Here is a 16,945-nt window from a genome sequence, read left to right on the forward strand (position 1 = left end):
GGGAAAGCTAGAATTAGAAGTAAAGAGGGGGGAGGTTAGTGTAAGGAGAGGAGAGGGTGGAGGTTAGTTTTAGGAGTATAGAGTGGATAGGTTAATGTTAGTAGAGGGAAAGGCAAGTGTTAAGAGTGGAGAGAAGGGAGATTAGTGTCAGGACAGGGGAAGGCTTTTGTTAGGTGTAGAGAGGGGAGAGGTTAGTGTTAGGAGAGAGGAAGGCTAGTGTTAGGTGTAGAGAGGGGAGAGGTTAGTGTTAGGAGAGGGGAAGGTTAGTGTTAAGAGAGGAGAAGGCTAGTGTTAGGAGAGGAGACGGCTAGTGTTAGGTCTAGAGAGGGGGAAGGTTATTGTTAGTAGAGGGATAGTCTAGTGTTAGGAGGAGGGGGTAGTGTTAGGAGAGGATAGGGGTGGTATTGCTTAAAAGCATATTAACTAGTGTAGCACTATTAGGGTGACTAGCACCATTCAGAGTAGGCTAGCATAGTGTAGTGTAGGGACCCACCCTAAAAGAGTCTACCGTGATGTGGTGAGTGGGCTTACAATCCTACTGCTCAAAAAGTTTTACTTTTCTTCAGTTGGATTAACCAAAAGACTCTTAATGTTTGGATCACTAATCATCTTTTTTTACCCTACAGTGACAATTCACAGTTCCATTTACTGGAACTGACCCTGGGAATTGCATAAGGCCACAAGGAACCAACCGTGGCCACCTCCTAGCCATGAAGTCAGGGCCTCTATAAGTTCTGCTGCTCATAGACGATGCACCCTTGGAACAGCTCTTCACTCAATTGAAGGTGCATCACTAGTGGGCTGTAAAACGAATTGAGGACTCAACTTCATGGCTACAATTACCTCAGAGCTCTCTCCAAGACCAGCTGATCTTTGCTTTCCAAACAGGCCCGGGCCGAGGCATAGGCTGGAGAGTCTCCAGCCTCAGGGCGCAGTGTAGGAGGGGGCACAGAATTCATTCAGCTGCATTCCTAATTGTGTTTGAAGCAGAAATAAATAAGAAAAGGGGATACATGGCAGTGACTGCAAGCCAGATAACTAGATATTAAGGTGTTGGGGAGGTTGTGGGCCCTGTGGCGCCTCTTAGTCTAATAGCAATCAGTGTGTGATGGCTAGGGTGGGAGGGATGGGGGGCATACTTTGGTGTCTCAGCCTTGGGTGCTGGAGGACCTTGTCCCGGCTCTGCTTGCAGCGTATCTAGAAGAGGCTGCAACATAGGTGAATTATTTTCTACCATCGCACACGCCCACCAACATGCAAGTTCAGTTTTGCTGCAACTGAATCTGGTACTCGCCAACTCATCCTTTTTCTAAAACCAATCATAGGAAAAAGACAAGGGGAAAAAAGTGTTTGCATGGATAAGCGTTTCGTCTTGTCCTTATCTGTAAGCCTGCACAAATGATCTGTGCTGCTTAGAAATGGGAAGTGGATGAAATTATTTTAAAGGCACTTAACATCTTTCAGGGCCTCAAATAGAGAAATAGGGGGGTTAATCTATTATATACAGGACCTGCTGTACATTGGCAAACTGTTTCGTGAAGTCATATAAAAAAGAATAGATCAGATGGGGAGCAGTGGTGTAGGGAAGATATTACAGATAATAATTTGGTTACTTGTATTGAATATAAAAAAAATACTTTTAGACTTGAGACAGTAAGTGTAACACTTGCCAAAGCTAAAATAGACATATCCTAAGCATTTTGAGGAAGTTAAGGAAATTAACCACTCTAATGTATAGTTTGCTAACAGGGCCGGATTTCTACTTTTTACCGCCCAAGGCCCACTGTCAACAGCCGCCCCCTGACCAACCTAACAGGATCTAAACCAACCCCAACCCCCAACTTACACACACTTTCCCCCCTAACATATAGCAAAATAAAGATACTTACCATATAAGTATACTTAAAATAAAATAAAGTATACTTAAAATAAAGATACTTACCATAGTAGATCCTCCTGGGGCCCACTGTTCCAGTGCTGGAACCCTCTGAACATATTCAGACCCCACCACTGCTGTTTGAGGCTCTCTTCTTCCTCGAGTCTGCACTTTCCTCTGTGTACATGCCCCATTGTACTTGACATGCTCGAGTATGGTCTGCACATGCCCAGTAACACAAACCCACTTGTATATGGCCTTTTCCTCTTTGCACAAGCTGTTTTGTTCTACTGGGCATGTACTTGCACATACCCAGTATGGTTGTGCTTGTACACACTCAGTATAGGTAATCGGATGACCTCCCCTCCCACCCATGCTTTATGCTGGGTATACACGTTGCGATTTCCCGCTTGATCCGCGGGATCGATCGATTATTTCCGACATGTTTGATCGGGTTTCGATCGATACAGTCATTGATTTTGCATGTTAAAGAGAACCAGAGATGAATACATATATTTATACATACCTGGGGCTTCCTCCAGCCCCATCAGCCTGGATCGCTCCCACGCCGCCATCCACTGCTGCCTCGGTCCGCCGGTACTGGGTCCCGTACTTTCGGCCAGTCGACGCAAGCGCAGTGCGCTCCCACCGTACTGCGCAGGCGCATGCATACAAAGCCGGAGGGAGCCCCTGGGCATGCGTACAACTGATCGCGTGAAGTGACGGGACCTGGTACCGGCGATAGAGGCAGCGGAGGATGGCGGCGTGGGAGCGATCCAGGCTTATGGGGCTGGAGGAAGCCCCAGGTATGTATAAAATCTTTTTTCATTTTTTACACAGATTTCGTCTCTGGTTCCCTTTTAAGTATGCAAAATCGACGGCTGTATCGATCGAACATGTCGGAAATAATCGCTCCCGCGGATCGAGCGGGAAATCAAAATGTGTGTTCCCAGCATTAGAGGGATGTGTGGACCAGAACTGGGGGCCGCAGTGTGAGCTAAAGGACCAGGATGGAATGAGGGGCATACTTCAGAATGGCGCATGAATGGGACTGTGCATGCGCAGTCAGAGTGCCAAACTTACAAAGCCGATAGTGAAAGAATGGAGGGGGCCCAGAGAATGCTGTGGGGCCTCATGGACTACGGGGAGCTGGAAGAAGCTCTGGGTAAGTAAAAACGCATAGTTTTAAACACAGTTCAAGTGTGCTTTAAAGAATTAAAAAACACCACCACACAATTCCAGAAAGGTGAACTAAGCAAAAAACAGTATTTACACATATTTGGGGCTTCTTCCCGCAGCAGGGGTGGGATACTGCTTCTGGTCCCTCAGTTCCTTTAGACTCCTCTCCATCTGCTATAGCCATACTTAAAAAGCTGCAACTGGCCTCAGTCGCAGCTATGGCGCATGCATGCAATCTCCTCCATTATGCTTCCAAGCGGCAAGGCAACCGTAGTCCAGAGCATTCTGCACATGCGTAGTTGGGAAATAATTCAAATCGCACAAGCATAGAACCTCACTAGCCATCGCTGCTGTGCAGTCACTGGGGAGCATGATATAGGAGGTGCTGTGCACACAGGACATTGCATGTGCCATAGTTGTGACTGTGCCCAGTCAGCTTCTTAAGAGGGGTGACAGCTATATGACAGAGAGAAGTCCTAAGAAACTGAGGGGCAAGAACACTCTGGGGGGTTGGAAGAAACAGAAATGGGTAAATCCTGTTTAAGCTTTTTTTTAGCTTTAGTTCTTGTTTAAAACACACAGTACTTCTTCATCTGCATCAACTTACAGTGTCCTGGGTCCCCTCCTCCACTCAATCAGACGTGCTCTCACTCCCTTGCTGGATGTCACACCAGGACGGACCCAGCAGCTGTACAATTCCTGCACACAGTACTGTGTAACCATGTGGAAAATAGGCGAAGGAGATGAGCCTCCTTTCACTTCATGTCTGCTGAACACAGAACAGATCTCCTCTAGCTTCATATTACCCGGGCACACTAGTAGCAAAGGGGAGGAAGAGGGGCGGGGCAGCCTTACCATTTGACGTCTAAAGTGAATTACAGTGGGCAGGACTGCAGCGATACAGCCGCTGCTCCTGTCACACTCACATTAGTAAAGCTGCCCAGTCTGTCCCTCTAAGTGGCCGCTGATGCTGCTGGGGGCAAAGCAGGGGGCGGCTGCAGATATACTGTACAAGGCACTTGCACTACATTACTGTGGGGAATAATGTCAGCGGCAGTGAGGACACTGGTTGGTAGGTTGACTGCTTGTCAACCCGCCCCTTCCTTGGCTCCGCCCCAGGCACGTGCCTATTTGGCCTGCCCACAAATCCGGCCCTGTTTGCTAATAACAATAAAGAGAGAAAGACGTGTAAAGTTGCTGTTTTATTTAGTTTCAGAATTAATATGTGTATTGAGGATCTTCATTAAAAGTTAATTATGGTGTGGTGAAGCCTTTTTTTTTTACCAAATGGTTAGTTTTGTAAATGTCCTCAGCCAGGTCCAGTCCCTTTTTATTTAAAGGTATTGGTAAAGATAGAACATTTTGCAAGAGGCAGAACAATTGAGATCTAAAAAAACATAAATATAAACAAACGTGCTTTCTATTCTTAGGTTTAGGACTGCCACTTAAAAATAACATTTTGTACCACTAAGTCTACTGCAGGATATGGTAGAGGTAATCAGTATTGTTACTCTTTCAGACCATGTTCTGGTTATTACTTTGATGATCAACTGAAGTGACAGACCACTAGGCTAAAATGTATGGAGACTTGCAAATGGATTAGTTAAGGATGTAATTAAAATAATCCAATGATTAAAAATGTAATGAAATCAACCAGAAACCAGAAATATATGAAATGCTATTATGGAATATAATTAAGTGTGTGTTTGTGTGTTACTATGTATTTTTATTCAAGAAAAAAAGCAAGTCAGGAATGGAAAAGAATAGAAACATAAGTAAAACCAATGATTACATAAGCCAAGAGATAAATGTATGGAATATCAGCATTAGAGATGGCCTGAGTGGTTCGCTGGAGAACGGTTCACGGAAAACTTCGGTGGTTCCGAACGCGAACGCAAACTTTTCCAGAAGTTCGGTTCGCCCCCATAGTGCATCATGAGGGTCAACTTTGACCCTCTACATCACAGTCAGCAGGCACATTGTAGCCAATTAGGCTATACTCCCTCCTGGAGCCCCCCCCCCCTTATAAAAGGCAGGCAGCGTCAGGCATTGGACTCACTCGTGTGCCTGCATTAATTAGAGAAGGGAGAGCTGCTGTGCAGAGACCTATAGGGAAAGCTTAGTTAGGCTCTTGTAGGCTTGTTAGCTTGCTCCTTGCTGATTCTTATTGCTAAAAAAGCACCCCTCAACAGCTCTTTTGAGAGCTAATCTTGTTCTTGTGATCTATTTTTTTTTTTTTTGTGGCCCACTTGCATTATATACAGCCCTGTCAGTCAGTCGCAGCTTGCCTTTGGTCCCTTGGTGGTATAATTATTAGTACTGTGCCAGGTGCACATTGTAATACCCATCACTGCATATACTTACTACCTGTTGTTCACTTCGGTGCACCCACCTACCTACGTGAGCGCACGCAGTGTCACTGTGCCTGTCCGGTACCTGTCTGTGTGTGACAGGTGCACATTGTAATACCAGTCACTGCATACCTTTCACTGCATCTGTGACTGCACATTGTATTATACCTGGCAGTCAGTGCATACCTTTCACTTGAATGGATGGCAGACTTGCCCTCCATAACAGATTCTCGTTAAAGGATTTAAAATTGATTCGTCTCATATACCGCAGGGCCTCAGAAGTCCTCCTGTATTGTTATTTTTTGTCATTACCTTAGGACTTGCATGCCATGCCTGCTGCCTTCCTTGGATGTGTGGTGGTAGCCGTTTCTCAGGCTCCAACTACCTCACCTTTATCAAAATGAATGAGGCATGGATGTCAGAGGGCTACTGCCCGCTACAAGACTAAGTTAGTCCCCACACACAGCATCTCGGCCTGCACGCTGTGTGACTGCCTGCCCCAAGACTAAGTTGCTCCCCACACAGCACCTCTGCCAGCAGGCTGCTTGACTGCCTTCTCCGCCACCACCAACAGAGTCCAGGACTCCAGGTGGATTTCTGAATTTTTAAGGCCGCTGGCTGCACTGCAGCTGCAACAATAAAACAAAAGGCATGTACATGTGCCAATTCCCCTTCGTTAATTAAATGAGGATAACAGAGGCGCCAACACAGAAGAAAAACGATTAAAAACTGTGGGTGGAAGTGGGTGGCCCACCTCCCTCAGATATACAAAGTCCACCCACTTCCCTCCTTGTATATCTGAGGGAGGTGAGTCCACCCACTTCCCTCCTTTTAGACTTTTTTTTAGCATTTTTATTCTGTGTTGGCACCTCTATTATCCTCGTTTAATTAGCTATTATTCAGTCCACCCTTGGTGGAGGGGTGTATCCCCACCCATTTCTATCTACAGAGAGCGACATTTTAGACCTGAGTGGGGTCAGGTTATAATTCTCCCCACCTGCCTATCCAGTGGTCGCCTATGTGGTGACCTACACTTGTGAGTATATCTGATTTATGCATACACTTCCTGAAATTGTTGAAAATACTACGTTAGATTGGGCTCTCGGTTTTCACCCGTTTTTTGTCTTCCAAGTCTCAACTCCCCTTCGTGATCATTACCTTGCCGGGGTGAAGGGGCTTGCATATCACAATGAAGCAATGACCGCCGGCTATATGAGTGCCTCGGGGTGGGGGGGGGCACCCCCAAGATAATAAGGTCGTTGCTTCATTGTGGACAGACCAAATTTGATCAGCTGGACAGTCACTGTTGTTCTATCATTGATGTATACACATGCAAGATGTTTTAAAGCACTTTAGGCCTCCAATTTAGCATGCAATGTGATTTCTGCCCTTAAAACGCTGCTTTGCATCAAATCCAGATTTTTCCCTTGGAGTTTTGGCGTCTATCCCACTCATCAATGCAAAAACAAAACTCAGATGTTAGACCCTTTGAAACATCTTTTCCATCACTTTTCTGGCTAGCATAATTGTTTCTAGTTTTCAAAGTTCGCCTCCCCATTGAAGTCTTTTATGGAAGTTCGCGAACCGAAAATCGGAGGTTCGGGTCATCTCTAATCAGCATGTACTTGGTACTAACAGACTGGGTAAAATATTTGCAATATGTCTACAAAGGCAGGATGCAAACTGCATTATAGACAAGACAAAGGATAATGAGATTTTGTTTGAGTTTTCACAAATGATAATGTGGAAGTCCTTGTTGACTACTACTACAATAGCCTGTATCAACTAGAAAATAGAAAGGGTGAAATGTAGGGATTATGAAATGCAGAGTTTCCAGTTGGAATTTTGACTTTAGTACTCAGTTTATTCCATTTTGAGAATTTAACATTAAAGTCTGTGGTACAGACACTGCCAGCAAGTTGCAGAGTCTATTGGTAACATTTTTAAAATTTACACATTTACATATGCAATAGAAAAATATGCAGCATGGGCTTTTCTTGCCCAAGGTTATGAACAAGGGGCTCATCCATGGTATAGGAGGAGATAGCGGTAACTATCACTACGAATGTGGCAGCAGACTCATGGTGTCTGCCCACCAAGATGACAGGATATCTTAGTTCCTCTTACTACTCCTAACTCTATACCACATTGCAGGATCTAGGAGGTTCCTTGAGGCCATCTTGATGATGACTTAAAGAGGAACTCCAGTGAACATTTTACTGTTGGCAGGTGATGTACTGTAGCTGCTGCATGGTTTTTGGCAGTTGGAAACAGCTGTAAACAGCTATTTCCCACAAAAGGTCAAACGTTTCTTGTGGGAGGGGTTACTTGTGGGAGGGGTTTCACCACAATATCAGTCATACAGCGCCCCCTGATGGTCTGTTTGTGAAAAGGAATAGATTTCTCATGTAAAAGGGGGTATCAGCTACTGATTGGGATAACGTTCAATTTTTGGTCGGAGTTTCTCTTTAAATGGTCAGAATATGGCATAGCTATGCCCTTTAGATGGCAAAATCCTCTAAAGGTGGCATTACTATAGATGATAAACTCATAGCTTCGGGAGTTAATTGGCATATTGGCATAGTAAAGTGTTCATGCAGTAGTGTAGTGTAGTGTATTATTCAGGAATGAAACCCCATACTCACAGCTTTTAAATACCAGATGGATCCTAGTGGCTAGCTTGATAACATCTTGATTCCCAAACTTGGCATGGCTATACAGTATGTTAAATATTTCAGTTAGTGCTTGTGCATATACTTGATAGGAGTCAGTATAAAACAGTATAGAAAAGACCCCCATCAGGTGGGGACTCACCGGATGGAGCGGCCTTCAGGGCCAGTTCTCACCTTTGGGGTATAGGCCACCCCACATCCTCACTGGCAATCCACCTCCGTTATATCCACAGTGACTGCTCTGGGCTACCTATCACCAGCCCAGATCACTTTGTTTTTTATTTTGGCCCCTTACATGAGTGGGTTTGACACCCGTACTTGAAGGGATGAGATGCATGAGCTGAAATAGCCCTAAGTGATCAAAAATGGATTGCTAGTTTCATAATTGATGAACTAGGAACCCAAAAGAGCAAATCTAACATTAAAATAAAAAAAACATTCCAGGGAGGGATATTGCTGATAAATTCAAAAAGTGGTTGTGTAAATCATAAAATTATTGCAGGAAGCTGGATGGAGCCCACGGGATTAAAGTGACTTGATAAGCCAAAAAATTGGTTTGTAGGCTAAATTATTTCAGCAAGAAAGAGTAGATAATGCAAGTAGCCAGAATAAAAGAAATCAGATCTCTTTCCAGGAAAAAAAATCTATTTATTCTGACATTTATTAGGGACAACACAAAGAAAGACCTTTAATCCAATACGAGTGACATTAAATGCCTGGTTCTCACATACTGACTTGAAAGTTCTTTTTTTCAGTTGTCTGTATGGATCAAGGGAAGGGCAATTGTAGTGAAAAACCTGTGAAAATGTTTGTAGCAAATGTATTAGTTTGTTTCAAGATTCAAAGGGCATTGTGGCACTCATGATAACATTTAAATGTAAATCAGTGATAGCTCTTTGAACCTGATCCAGTCCTGCAATCTTTAAATGTATGCTGACTTTTCAGATGTGCTCTGTTTTCATCCAGAAATAGACGATCATTGCTGGAAAAGGGAGAGGCATTGCACCATCCAATGATTTAAGCCGATTTATTTGTAATCTGATTTGTGGTTTACACAATGGAGTTAAGACTGCACTGCAATACTGCTCTTTCAGATTTTTAGAATAAGGTGAGTACATAGGGGTGGGTGCAGGGGCACTGGTGGACCCTGCAAGAGCCTGGGCAGGAGGAGGAGGAGGTTACTAGCCATTGATTCCAGAGGCAGAGGGGAGGAGGGAGGAGGATAGGTGACTGAATTTACACACAGGCAAGCTGATAGCATCTACAGCCCTCAGCCTGTGACAATGTGACAAACAGAACATGGCTGCCCTCATTGTATCACAGGAATAAATAAGCATAAACTGTTGAAGCTGTTTGCAGCTAGATTTGCTGCATAAACTATCTAAACGTTAGATAAGATATATAGACAAGTTACTTGTTATAGTTAGTTTCAGGGCTGTGGAGTCGGTCCAAAAATCCTCCGACTCCGACTCCGACTCCTCAGTTTAGGATTCCACCGACTCCGACTCCGACTCCACGACTCCGACTCCTCTAATTTGCATATTACAATTTTGTTGATTAAAAGTATGTAACATGAAATTCGTCTCTTAACTGCCAACGCTTAGGAATTTTACAAGACAACTGAAGTGAGAAGGATATGTAGACTACTATATTTATTCCCTTTAGACTAAAACTAGTCCTTGGTAAGAGTACTTGTAAAAGGTACAAACCGGAACAAAGAACATCTATCAGGCCCTAGGCAATGTAAGTGTGGGTACATGTAAGAATGATGTGCAGGTACTCTGCAGGGGAATGAGGAGATTGTAAACAGACAACACCTCTGTGTTCAATGTGCACAGCATTCTCAGTGGATTCCCTGTAGCTCTGTGGGGAGTGCATATGTAGAGTATAGTACTACTGTGTAACAAAGTAAACCTGAGGCAGATGAAATTAAAGTTTTATACATACCTGGGGCTTCCTCCAGCCGCCTTCAGGATAATCAGTCCCTCGTTGTCCTCCTCCATCACCTGGATCTTCTGCTATGAGTCCAGGTACTTGAGCCAGTCAGGCGTAGTGCGCATGCACACACTCCGCTGCCAGGAGCATACTACACCTGTGCAGCACTATTGCGCAGGTGCAGAATGTTCCTGGCTGTGGGAGCGGCATGCGGCCGGACAGCGCTGACTGGCTGAATTACCAGGACTCATAGCAGAAGATCTGGGTGGTGGAGGAGAGCGAGGCACTGATTAGCCTGAAGGGGGCTGGAGGAAGCCCCAGGTATGTATAAAACTTTACTTTTCATCCGTCTCAGTTACCCTTTAATTTGTAGTCACCAAACCAAATTTTAACAACATATCAAATTATTTGATTTCATCAGCAAAGGGAGTGCATACATTTGCATAAATCAGCATCAATGCAGAATTATTTCCATCTCGTTGACCATCTCTATTAGTGACACAGCTACACATCAGGCTTTATTCTTACAGCATAGATGTTATTTAGTATATATAAGAGATTCCTGTGTACACATCATATATACAGTCACAATCAGATATGTATATCTGACCTTAAAAATACGGGGACTGCTATATTGAAGCAGCACAAGTAACTAATTTTGATTGGTTTATTTCATTTTTGTGGACTAAGCATAGCTGTTACTGTATATATACTGTATATATACATTATTTTTAATGACTATTATCTGAGAAATAGAACATTTTATCATATTTTCTATTTTAATTACAGTTACAAATTCATTAGGAGTCGGAGTCGGAGTCGGTGCATTTTTCCCGACTCCGACTCCAGGCACCCAAAATTGCCCGACTCCACGACTCCGACTCCACGACTCCGACTCCGACTCCACAGCCCTGGTTAGTTTTTCATCTCAGATCCGCTTTAAAGAATAATGGATTGTTGTGCATCCAGTTTGTTATTAAATGATGTATATGTGACCTCATTATAATCATAACGAGTTGTAAAATACATTTTGATGTGTCTTAGAGCACTTTTGAATAGCCCTGTTTGTTAGCTTTCCATAATAGTGACATTTGTGGCTTTTTTTCTGATGTCCTGACTCTTCTGGGGCTATGCAAACAATGTATGGTGCTAAAATACTTTGTGGAAAAAATTGGCCTGTCCAAAGCCACTTGCACACCTTGGAGTTATTGGCCTGCTAGATGCCCAACTAACTATCAACTGAGTGATATCTGATATTATTTTAACTGTGATAAGTTGTAGAATAGATTTTGGGGTGTTTGAGCATTGAGGTCTATGTCTTGGGAATTATTTTTAGTGACAAACTGAATCAAAAGCAATACAATTTTTATTTTCATGTATTCTGTACCAAAATAAAAAGCTTGTATAAAGCAAACAAACGGACAGTTTTTAAAATAGAATACATAAATTGTTACCTCACAGACTCCGTTTTTTAAATATGTATGCCATGAGGGTTTAGTATATTACTGTTATTTTTGCAATTAATGGCTTGCAATTATTGATACAAAATGAAAATCACAATACAGAAAACACACATCTTCATTTCCAAATAAAATATTGTCAACATGCATTGTACTGGGAACATAATTTAAATGCTGGGATAAATGGGCAAATAAAATGTGTGGGTTTTATCTACGGTAGCATTATTTTATTTTAAAACTATAGTGGACAGAAATGGAGAAATAGGTGTATTTTTTCCTGTTTTTTCCCTTTAAAATGCATAGTGAATAAAATAATTAAAAAATAAATAAATCACCTCCAAAAAGCCTTATTTGTGGTGAAAAAAAAACCAAGATACATATTATTTAGCCATCCAAAATGATCTGTACATTCTGATCAGTCCCAGTCCTTGCCACAGAAGTGGTGAATAAGATTCCTTTGAATTCTGGGTCCTGTGTATGCACAGATATATTTAAAGATGCCAAACTCTGAGACAAGATGTGGAGCTTAAGAGAATAGCAGCCAGCTTTGGCTCTCTCAGCTCAGGGAAGCCTGTGATAAGTAGGAATAAAGTTATTAGTGAATACATGGTAGGAGCACTGAAATATGAAAATTGTTCTCATCCATATAGTGAAAACAACCTGCAGGCTGCAGTGCTTCATTTATGGTACTGGAGAGAGGGAAGCTGAATCCTAAACCTAAGTTGTAGCTAAATGGAGAAAATATGTGTTTTAATGCCACCACAACTGGCGACGGCTGGTATAGGTATATGTAATATACATTAACATGAGATATAACTTTTATGTGTGTGATTAATTTCTTTAGATCTGATACAATGAAGGTCATATGATGATTTTCAATTGCGAGTCCTAAGTTAAAGAGGAACTGAATATTAGTTCATGAATAAAATAGCTTTTTTTTCCAAAACTCATTTATAAATAATTTAGTCAGTGTTGGCTCATTGTAAAATGTTTGTTTGCTGCGTGTTCCGAAGTGACATTTACGCCCAAACTTCCACGGTGCCTCCAGGTGCCCAAATTTACTGTTTACATTTTGAAAGTGTTTATCTATAGAAATAACTAAGATCTTTTCAAATCCTCCATTATATGTGTTGTGGATAGATTGGAGTATTAATTTGAAAATAATAGAGAAATTATTGCTTAGATGTGTTTCAAATGCAGCCAGATTATTGGTACCTAGAGGTATGGATGTTATACCAATTTCTGATGAATAGTTGGGTACTGTAAAAATAAATAGGAGAAGGAAATTATAAAATTGAAGAGTGGAAAATGATATGATCACAGAGGTAGCGATGTCCAGTTAGATGTTAAATGTAAATTAAAATAATTAGTTTACTGAGTATACTGAACCAGTAGAAGAATAAGAGTAATGGATAGTTTTGTAAAACATAATTTATTAAGATTATACATTAAATGCAGGCATTTTCTTTTTGGGCAAAGGATGAAGTATTAAGCAAAAGGTTAACAGCTGCTAAGAAGATGAGCAGGTTGTTTGCTATTCTAAGCCCTGAGAAAAAAAGAAAGAAGAAAGAAAGAAAATGTGCCAGTCTAGTCTACTATTTTTTTTATTATTTTTTTATAAATATTTTTCTAAAGCTCATCTGTAATTTTGCAGATCTAAAAATACTACCTAGTAGCTTAGTAAACAGCTGCCCAGTTGATATTTTTTGTGTGAAATGAAGCTTCCTTGTCTTGAAGTTTAAATCGCAGTACAAGAAACAGCTGAGTTTCAGTCACTGTGGGTGAGGCCATTGCTGCTGATAAAATATATTGCATCATCCTGCTGCTCAGACATCAAGGTGGATGGCAAAAACTGAATACTATTGAGAAAATTGTAGCCAGAGTTGTGGCTAGAGGTGCTTTTGTGTGACGGAACCATTGTGAAATATGATGTGCAATACACAAGAGAAGCAAATGCTCACTCCCAGCCAGAAATCTGCCATTTGATATGGTTCACAAACAGCTATTCAGCCAATAAAGTGTAATGGTGTTTTTAAATTTCTCTTTTGCAGCTTCCAGTATGCAGAATCGGGTTAGTGATAGGGAAGGGGGGCAATGAGATGCATACCTGCACATGGTGCCCCCTACGATTATGTCCGACCAAACTCTCTCATCTGAATTTTTCTGAACTATGCAATTCCTGCTAGATTTGGTACTGCTAATGCTATTATTGCTCATTTGGGCTCTTTGTTTATATTTTAGATACCAGCCTACAGTGTATTTGTGCCTTTAAGCCGAGAATAATATGCTACTCCTGAAGAAGTGAATTATACAAACATCTTATTCACGAAACGCGTTGAGACAATTTGTATATCTCAGCCATTGTATATCTATTGCTATTAGAGTATATACTTACACTCTGATCCCTGTGTTACCCCACTTTCGTTTATATAGTGGGGGTCACAACTTTGGAACAAATTCCGTTCAAAATCCCCCCATACAGGAGAGGAATCGAAAACATTGTATGAGGAATTGTTATTGTATGTAACACTGATTACTGTGATGGCTAGATCAGCTTGTGTCTGTTTTAGCTATATGCGAATTTTCATAAATATGTTTTATGTGTTTACAATAAAAATATGTTTAATTACTAGATGATCTGACTCAAAACTTGTCTCTATATCTCTGAATACATTGAGGAGTTGGTTGTCCCCAAAAGCCCAATTTGCCAATATCAAGATTAGCACCTTATGAGAGCTAAAAGGGACATACTTATATGTGACTTTATTGGATAATATTATTTTCCAGGACCTATTGGTCCATTTATATTTAGGGTATTTAAATCAGATGTGGTACTGCAGACACGGGTGTATACCATTACACTTGATTGGCTGATGGGCTGTTTGTGGACCATATAAAATGGCAGATTTTACAATCCTAGCACCAGGATGGTAACTATGGACTGTCATCTGGCATATGCATGAGCTGCCAACTGCTTGTATTTGTGCCTCTGCTTCAACTGCTACACTTTGCACCAAGCTTCTGCATGTTGTAACCCGCATCAGGTGCATGTCTGTTTCCACCTTCCCTGCGATTGGGGGATATTCAAGATTTTCATGCCCATATGCTATCAACATGTTAACTGTTGTCCATATGGAATACAATGCTTTGGCCTACTAATACCTACATCTGTTAAGCATCAAGCTGGGCATCAGGTTTGCTGGTTCCATCTCTATTTATATGCAAGGAATTCATGTATCCTTTCTCTGACTGTGAACTGATACAGATACACGCTCCTGTTGGTTTTGGGGTATAGGATCAGCAGATGTCATTCTACATGTTGATGTGCCTTTCATCCGTTGTCCGGAGTCCATCTCAGCAATAGTACTGTCCTGGGTGCATTACTCTTTTTGGATACTGGAATTTTTACCTATTTTTGAAAGCTGGACTCATCCATGGAGATTATTTGAGGACTGCAGCCTCACTAATTCTCTTGAGGGTGTGACCTTTCCCGGGGGGGATTGAGCTTTAGGTTTTGGATTTTTTCACAGATTTTTCCTAGTATGTGTTGGTGTGATAGATGATTCTTAAGTGTTGTTGTTATTTAATAAAGCTTTTTTGTAATTTTTCATGCACCCAAGAGCCAACTCTCATTTTTCTACTTAGCAATAAAATGGCAGATTGCTGGCTGGGAGTGAGCATTTGCTTCTCCTGTGGATTGCATTCAGCAATTATATAGAGGCAGTGTGGGTGAATCCCCTGGTTGTGGGAGTACTGGGGCTCACCTGCACTCTCCCCAGGGCGGATTGTACTTTTTACCGCCCAAGGCCCACCTTTACCAGCTGCCCCTGACCAGCAGCATCCTACCCCCCCCCCACCCCCCCACACACACACACACACCCAACACGGCAGAGATTAGATTGTAGGCTCATCTGAAGACAGTTATTGAAGTGATGGCAAGGATAACATTATAAGCTCCTCTGAGGACAGTTAGTGACATGATGGCAGGGATTATATTGTAAGCTTCTTGGCAGGCAGCATATTTGGTGAGTGACAGGCAGTTTAGAGAGCAATGTAAGTGTCTGTTCACTGCCCCTTCCTCCCCTGAGGTCCAAATCCAGCTGTTTGTAGTCACCCACCGCTATGTGCAAACTCTAGGTAGCAGGATAAATGTTCGGTAGGCTAACTGCTATTACCACCCTACTGCCCACAGCCCACCCCTAGCTTTCCTGGTTCCCTATGTCATGGCCTATGTGGCCTGGCCTGAAATCCAGCCATGTCTCTCCCTCTTGGTATCGCATGGGTTTATGGGGGGCTCAGGTGGTGGGAGAGCCCAGGGCCCCCATCTGCTACATGCACCAGTGTTTGTGTTTTTGAAATATGATGTGGTTAGTTTCAACAAATTATAGAATGAGAAGAATCTGATTTGCTGACCCGCTGTCAGGATTCCTGTTCAGTTTAAGGGTCCTACCTATGGAGGTGACTCACGCAACTGAATTATCTCACCTTATTCACCAATTTCTAAAAAACATTTTTTTAAAATCAATTGTTTCTGGTTCACTTAACTCCTGCATGATGTTTCTCATCTTATTTAAATTAATGCAATGATTATTGTCATTATTATTATTATTATTATTATTATTATTGCCTTTTGGGTCTTTGAAAGGTTTAACAGATAAGATAAAAAACAGACCCTCTTCAGTTAACTTTATCCTGAGGTTTTTTCCCTGTTTTTTTAACACCTTATCAAAAAAATATCTTTTAAGTCTCAACAAGCAAGAAAATACTTAAAGAGAACCCGAGGTGGTATTTAATTATGTTACTGGGGCACAGAGGCTGGTTGTGCACACTAAGACCAGCCTCCGTTGCCCCATGGTGTGCCTCCATGTCCCCCCTGCGCGCCGCTATACCCCCGCAGTGCTGGCGACATGCAGCGTGTCGCCAGCACAATGTTTACCTAAGCGCTGTCTGTCAGCGCCGCTCCCCCGCCTCCTCCGCATCGACGCTACCCGCCCGCGTCACTTCCCTCCTATCAGCGGGAGGGAAGGGACACGGGCGGGTAGCGCCGATACTGAGGAGGTGGGGGAGCGGCGCTGACAGACAGCGCTTAGGTAAACATTGTGCTGGCGACACGCTGCATGTCGCCAGCACTGCGGGGGTATAGCGGCGCGCAGGGGGGACATGGAGGCACACCATGGGGCAACAGAGGCTGGTGTTAGTGTGCACAACCAGCCTCTGTGCCCCACTAACATAATGAAATCCCACCTCGAGTTCTCTTTAAATAAGCTTGACATTACTTCTTTACATATTAACCCTTTTTTAATTGCCATGTGCTAAAACAATTATTTTGTAGATGAGATGAGCAATTATCTCTAGGGAAAACTATAGTAGAGGGGTTAACTAAGAGAATATACTTTGAATGGATAATTTAGGCAGTCCCTCATATTACATAAAAGTTGTAAAATTGTGCAGTCAAGATTGTATTATTACTGA

This window comes from Hyperolius riggenbachi, chromosome 4, assembly GCF_040937935.1.
Source record: "Hyperolius riggenbachi isolate aHypRig1 chromosome 4, aHypRig1.pri, whole genome shotgun sequence".
NCBI classification, from domain to species: domain Eukaryota; kingdom Metazoa; phylum Chordata; class Amphibia; order Anura; family Hyperoliidae; genus Hyperolius; species Hyperolius riggenbachi.